General features: G+C 39.1%; 2 long non-coding RNA genes across 2 annotated transcripts; both read left to right on the forward strand.

The window, feature by feature from the left end:
* Positions 1-425: 425 nt before the first annotated feature.
* Positions 426-2565, forward strand: LOC143136529 (uncharacterized). Its single transcript, XR_012989329.1, has 3 exons — positions 426-1136; positions 2300-2408; positions 2498-2565. It is a non-coding gene; the product is annotated as an uncharacterized LOC143136529 (long non-coding RNA).
* A 393-nt stretch (positions 2566-2958) lies between these two features.
* Positions 2959-3888, forward strand: LOC143136530 (uncharacterized). The gene is made up of 2 exons (XR_012989330.1): positions 2959-3100; positions 3185-3888. It is a non-coding gene; the product is annotated as an uncharacterized LOC143136530 (long non-coding RNA).
* Positions 3889-7775: the final 3887 nt, after the last annotated feature.

Genomic DNA, 7775 nt, shown 5'->3' on the forward strand with positions numbered 1-7775 from the left:
ATTTGTATTTTATATGTTATTTATTGCTATTGGGCTATTGAGGTAAAGAACTGGGGAGCTGTGTTGGTTGTAGTATGCACATGGAAATTGAAACGTTGCATTTCTTATTATTCCAGGTTTATTACCTGGTTCCCTTTTGAACAAAAATAAACAAACAAATGTGGAATACTGAGTAGTATCCTATGCCCTTTCCGTGGGGAGAACACGGAACAATGCTTAAAACACGAATCTATCAATAAAACAATTTTCACTTCTACATTTCACATTTCACTTAGCTCAATATAAAAGTCCAACCGTTACACCCCCACGCCAGTAGGGGGAAGACAACGCCTGGTCTGCATTCAGAACCGATTGCAGTTTCACGTTGGATTAAACAAACAATAATACTTCGGTAAATAAAATATAAAATATTTTTATAATAGTTTTCTGCTATCACTAGAATACATTCAGAACATGTTTCATTTGTTCCTGTAGCCTACCATTACCATTTTACATTCACACATGTTACATTATTTGCATTCGAGGCTTCTGATTAGGTGGCAATGACGTCAATGGTAATGCGTCTCTATTCATTCCAATTCCATGCCGTGTTAAATGTGTTATATAGCATTGTGTGATTGATTGCGCCTCTATCAGCGTTAGAAACTGGAGACAATAACAACACAAGCTCCATTTCAGTTTTTGAAGTAACATACAAAATGTTTGCAGTCACTTGATTTAGATCCACTCAAATGATTGGTCTTATAAAATCTAAGTAAGGTAAACATCATATCAAGATAATATTTATTTTAGGCTAATATCAATTTTACTAAATAAAAAATATATACTTTTGTGCTTTTTTTTACGTATTAGGTGAACTTTAAACAAAAATCTATCAATAGAACACTTTTCACAACTAAGAAAATTCACTTATTTCATTTCACAATTCACTTCAGTTCAATCAGACAGGCTCTCCCTTACACGTAGGCCTACCCCCACGCCAGTAGGGGGAAGACAGCGCCTCTGCTTTCAGGTGATCGATTGAAGTCTTGTCCTGACTTCCGTAAACGGTCTCTGTTTGAATTCCGTGATTCTTCAACACCGCTGGAAGAAGTCTTGGAATGGATTACACTCGTCTTGAATTCGATCTCACGAAAGTAAGTGAAATATGTTACAGTTTCATGATGTAGGCCTAGTGGTTGTAATGCAAGGGTTTGAGGTTTAACCTTAAGTCCTTTCACTTGTAGGGCTTTGTTATATTCCGATTCTGCCAAGTTTGTAATTTACCAGAGCACATTGCTCGTTCGTCTTTGTTTGAGCTGTTCTCAACGTGTTATGTTTTGCAGCATTGTATGTTTTGTGTCATCGTGTTAACCTGCTCACGTTGATGTTACAAATAATAGCACTAGGCTACCGTTTCTTTTAATTAGTTTTAGTGTACAGTCAGTCCTTTTAGGCAAGTCACTCGGCAGCAGTGGTGTAGGCTAGTGGATATAGGCCTACTGTATGTAGCTGGATCTAGGCTACTGTGATGTAGGCTAGTTAGCTGTAGTGGGTAGGCTATACTGTGATCAACCCCAAATGTATCCTAGTCTATTTTAAGTGGGTATACTGAGATGGTGAGGCTTTTTAAGTTGGTATAACCTACTGAACAGTCCTGCATATGTAGGCTACACTAGAGCCATAGAGATGGCTATAGTAGGCTACACTGTCGGCGGCCATTTTGCAACACAGTTGATCGGATAGACGATTCAAGTGAATAGACCTCTGAATTTTGCCTTCAAAAAGCTGAGATCCGGTAGCCTATCTTGCAATTTTTGCTATGGGAAAATAACATGGGGAGAGAATTATTGCACTCTCCCGTGGACGAAGAAGTCTGAAATGCAGACATTTTGCTCAACACACGTTTGTCCTCTGCCTTCGAGTGGTAGGCTAACTGTGATCTTCAACAGGCCTACGTTAAGACTTTTGCTACCCCAGACCTAACTTGCAATGTAACTTGTCATAGGTAGTTAGGTTAAATTAAAACCCTGATCTCCTTATAGGCAAAGATGGCAGTTTTGGTTCCTTTTTGTAGGCGAACTTCAGAGGTCTGAGGTCTACGCCCATGCATTTCTATGGATGCTGTGTCTCCCCATTAGAAATTCTCTGGGCTACAATACAAAAATCAAGTCAAAAGCTGGGCCAAATATCCAGTTAAGAAAATCTGGTTGTGTACAGATGACTGATTGCTGCAATACTATCAATAATAGTTTTCTCTATATGGAAATACTGCTTTGCTCTACTACTGGCTCACAAAAACGTTGTTCTCTTAACGTAGATTCATACACCAAAGCTATGGAAAAATGTCAGCGGCTGATGGACACTTCTAGCATTGAGGCGGAAGAAGATGCGAGCGTCAACAAAAGGCAGTGCATGGTCACGTGATGGTAAGACCTCTTAAATACAGACTACATTATTTGCACAATTCAAATATTCTTTTTGCAATCAGTGCAGATTGCATGGTCTTTTATTTCAGATGAATCCGTTCCGCAAGCAAGAAAGCATTCCAGGATGGTGCGTGTGCCTGGAAGCCCTGTCTGTAAGTTAACATTTATACATGTATTATTTAAGAAAACCAGTTGAGTCATATTTCCTACCATGGAACTACTGACATTCATGTTTATTAACCTAGTGCATATCATGTTACTGTTCTGATGTATTTGTCTCTTCCTGCCTTTTATTAGGTCAGCAGATGTCACTGCCTCCACCACCTGCATGTGAGTTTTTCTTTTTAGCGATTGTTTAATGTAACAGCATAGGTTTATCTTTTGCAAATGTCATGTGCAAGAAACCTACCATAAATTAACTGACCAATATTCATATTTAATTTCTTTTTAGATGAGTCAACACCACACAGGCAACCAGCTCATTGCCCAGAGCTGGATGGGTCTATTATAACGCCTGCCACTTCATCTTGGGACCCAGTTGAAGGTACAGTGTCTTTGAATTTTCCATTTCCAAGTAAATACAATTTCATGACAAGGAACTTGAGAGTAAGTAACTTTTTTGTTGTTGTAAACAGCACAAGTGACTCATCACACAGAGGGAGGTGGCTTGGCCATGGAGACGGAAATAAGAGGTAGGAACACTCACTTAATTTGTTCACATATGCAGGTATATAATGTATTTAACAACTAAAACTAACACCATCCATTTTCCATAGCAATAAGGACAACCATTACCGCATGGCATAGCGAATGGACGCATTTGAGGAGAAGATGGATGAGCTGCTCATGCTCTTAAGGAGCTCCCAGTCACCTCCCTCTGCTCCAGTCGATGACATATTGCTGTCGTCCTGCTCGACAGTCACTGAGCTGCAGGAGAGGAGGAACAAAATGCCCTCCCTCCAGGACTTGTACTCTTGGACCTAAGCGGGCAGAGACCATCACCAAAGACTCCACATATCCTGCACACACACTCTTTAACTTCCTCCCCTCTGGCAGGCGCTACAGATCCCTGCACACAAAAACAACCAGACACAAGAACAACTCTTTTCCCACTGCCGTCACTCTCCTGAACTGCAGATAAGTGGGGTCATCCCCACTTTGACCGTTTACCTGCCCATTACATACTTTATCATTCCAATATACGTCTTGCACTCTACATTTGCACTATTACTTTGCACTCAACAGCCCACTCCATGTGTACTTGTATTGGTATTATGTCTTTGTATATTGTGTTGGTATCTGCCACAATGTATATTGTTGTCTATTGTACAGTGTGTCTATTTGTTGAATGTAGCACCTACCAAAGTCAAATGCCTTATGTTAATATACTTAGCTAACACGAAGTCTAATTTATACAGTGAGGCCTTTTATATTGTTTTTTTTGTCTTTTGATAATTTTATATTAAAGTTATAAGTTCCATCGATTTTGCCAGTTCATTCTTTCCTGCTAATATATAATAATGCATTCCTGCTCGTGCTGTTTAAAGTAATTAGTATGCAAAGGTTGCAATGTTAGGGGAGGGTTCCCTAAAGGTTGCAATATTTAGGGAAGGGAACGTTCCCTAAATGTTAGGGAACGTTATGGGAACAGTTAGGGAACGTTAGGGGAAGGTTTCTAAAGTTTGCAACGGTTAGGGAACGTTAGGGGAAGGTTTTTTAAAGTTTGCAACGGTTGGGGAACGTTAGGGGAAGGTTCTCTAAAGTTTGTAACCTTTAGATAACGTTAGGGGAACGTTCAGGGAACGTTTTATATAACCAAGAACTAACGTTTCCGGAACGTTCAGCAAACTTTCCATGGGAACCAAAACTTGCTCAAAAACTAACCTTAGGGTAACGTTTGGGAACCAAAAACTAACGTTTCCGAAACCAAAAACTATGGTTCCTAGAACGTTTTGGAAACCATAAATTGTTAGCTGGGTTATAGGGGTGTCTGAAATCGCTTTACATTATTTTTTTCCTAGTGAAAATAGGAGTTGACTTGTATTGTAGCCAACTGTAATGATATTTTTTCACAATATCAGAAAAATTATCTGACCCCCCCAAAACTGATATTTCTGTCTCTTTGGGGGGTACTGGGTCTTCATTGGGGGGCATAGTACCCCCCAGTACCCCCTGTAATTTGAACTATGCTGCCGGGTCTGGATGTAATTATTAATTATATATACTCTTTTGATCCTGTGAGGGAAATTTGGTCTCTGCATTTATCCCAATCCGTGAATTAGTGAAACACACGCAGCACACAGTGAACACACAGTGAGGTGAAGCACACACTAATCCCGGCGCAGCTGCCTGCATCAACAGCGGCGCTCGGGGAGCAGTGAGGGGTTAGGTGCCTTGCTCCTTGCTCTTGCCTTGCCCTTGCACTTCAAGGGCACTTCAGCCGTGGCCTACCGGTTGGGGTTCGAACCGGCAACCCTCCGGTTACAGGTCCGAAGCGCTAACCAGTAGGCCACGGCTGCCCCCTGATGTATTTTGACTTAAAGAATAAAATAAATGATGAATAATAATAAAACAAATCTATATGGTCAAGATTAATATCAGGAGGTTAATATCAGGAGGTTAATATCAGGATGATCATCCAATTGAATTCCTTACAGTCTTTTTGCCTACTCTAAATAGGCCTACTGTAGCCTTATACCTCTAGGCTATGTCCCAAAATACTATAGTAGGCCTATTCCTACAAGAGTTCTTTAATATTTTGTCCCAAAATAAGATTCTATAGCCTAGTTCTTTTTTCGTAAGTTATTATTCGCTTAGTCTTTCAATAGTGGCTACTGGCTAGATAACAAACTATCATTTAGAACACATGTGCTTGATCTCACAAAAAAGGTAAAAATTAAATTAGGTGCACTTTACAGGATTAGGTATTGCTTCTCTTTAGAAAGCAGAATGACCATTATTCAAGCAACTATGTCAGTCCTAGACTATGGTGACATTGTGTATATGCATGCAGCCCCTTCCACTCTGAAATCACTTAATGCAGTTTACCACAGTTCACTACGTTTTATAACTGGAGATGGGTTTAAAACTCATCACTGTAAATTATACCAACATGTAGGATGGTCTTCCCTCTATGATAGGAGGGAAAGGCACTGCCTCCTTTTTGTTTATAAGGCATTACTGGGAAAGTTACCTTTTTACCTAACTTCTCTTCTGAACATAAAATCAATCTGCCACAATACACGCTCACAGGGTTTTATATCTCTTCAAACTCCTCAAATTAAATCTGAATTTGGTAAATTAGCTTTTACATTTTTTGCATCTAATAAATGGAACAAATTGCAATTGAATTAGATGGAACAAATTGCAAAATTGAAATTAGATAGATTTGTGTCACTAGACCAATTCAAGGGTTTGATTGATGATATGGCTGTTGCACAATGTTCTTGCTTTGACTGATATTTTAGACCTTTTATATCATTATTATTATTTATACATTCCCCTTCTTTTCTTTCTATTTATTATTGTAATTTTTATTTGATTTTTGTTATTATTATTATTATTATTTGCCTTGTATCTTTTATTGTTCTTGTTTCGTTGTTTTGATTATTGTTGTTGTTTTTTTTTTAACTCAGGGCATTGCTGTAAAAGAGCTTGATGCTCAGTAAATTTCTCCCTAAATAAAAAACGGTTGATGATGATGATGATTGAGACCAGGTCAGGGACATGAACAAAAGGTGCACATGAAGGCCTTATACATCTTTCTTTACATTTTATGTCAAGGTGTATAGGCCTAATAAAACTGTGTAGGCCTATATTTATCAAGCACCATACGACAAATTTAGAAATAAATCCAAAATGTCACCACTGGGACACAATTAACACAACCTTGAAAAGTTGAGGGTTTTTCCACAATGTAGTCTACTAGGATAACGGTATTGCAATTGCATATAAGTTGTGCTCTGTCTTAGGCTAATGCTCTATAATGAAGCAGAACAAATGAATATATCTTCTATTTTTGTGGTTACTATTTGTGACTTTCTCTCATTATTTTGTCCTTATTTATAGGAACTATAAAAGATCACATGTAGCATTAGTTGGCGAACAGGGTTGAAGATTAGTTACTATGGTAACCCTCGCACGCCATTTGTCAACAAGGTTGCTGAGATTGCTTGCCAGCTGTTCATAGCAAAAACTTTTGAGTTGCTCAGAGCTAGAATCTTACAATAGCATTCAAACTCTTCCTTTCGATGTTTATGCAGATGAAGAACAACGAAGAGATACAGGATATTTTAGAGAGGCGATAAGGTAAGAAAGAAATGGTCGGACTCGTTAGCTCCTTTGAAGTTCATTCGACAATGCAGCCAACAAACGAAACGACAAACGCCAGTAAGTTATCTCGATAGAGCTAAACGTTAACGTTACATTAACGTTATCAAATTAAAAAAATTAACTTGCGGTATTATATTTCAAGTTTATATTCAACAGATACATTCGTGGGTTAAATTAAGTTGCCTATCGCTGTCTTACTTTAGCTGTGACATTAACGTTAGTTAAGGGACAAAAACAGAGGGCTAATTAGTCACTGTTGTAGCCTAACGTTACGGCTAACACAACAGCAAGTAACGTTAGGTTATCCAAGTTAATGTTAGGCCTACTAACATTTGCCGTGAGTTACTCAGCCGGTTGTTCAAAGTTTCTCCGCAACCACAACACAGTCGCATCCATCCACAGTTGTGTTCGTCGACTCGTCCGTCCCTGTTTGCGCATAGTTGTGTTTAAACCTCAGACAAAGGAAAGAACGGAATAATTTGCTGTAGCCTACTGAAGTCGGGCCTAGTGTCTTTGGAGGTCAAGGTCTGGGATTGTCTCCAGACAGGGCCTTGGAGATTTAATTCGCATTCATATTGTTGTGTGTAGGCCTCGATTGATAAGAGACAAGGTGCATGGAGACAAGACTACACCTGTCAGCATGAGCCTTTGTTCTGACGCAGAAAAAGGATTCATGTGTGAATCTGTGAACAGTAGTGTCAGAGACGGTTGTTAAAGCATATTAAGGATCTTTGGTTGTGTCTTTCTCTCTCTCCCAGGGTTGCCCACTTTGGGTGTTTGGCTGGAGTGAGATTTTGTGAAGTCATTTTGCTATGTATAATCCCTGATTTCAAAGCATCTTACAGCCGGCATGGAAGCACTAACAGCCTGCCATTTATTGCATGGCACTATAAAGCACTACTATCAGCCTGTCATTTGTGTGTGTGTGTGTGTATTTGTATATGTGTGTATGTGTACTTGTGTTGTGTATGTGTCTGTGTGTGTAAATCCATGTATTGTGTATGTGTTGTCAGAAAGCATGAGTGTGTGTGGTGA

This window comes from Alosa pseudoharengus, unplaced genomic scaffold, assembly GCF_046254945.1.
Source record: "Alosa pseudoharengus isolate Yale_2024_CS ecotype anadromous, Long Island Sound unplaced genomic scaffold, YU_APseudo_1.1 YU_APseudo_1.1_scf_20, whole genome shotgun sequence".
NCBI lineage: Eukaryota > Metazoa > Chordata > Actinopteri > Clupeiformes > Clupeidae > Alosa > Alosa pseudoharengus.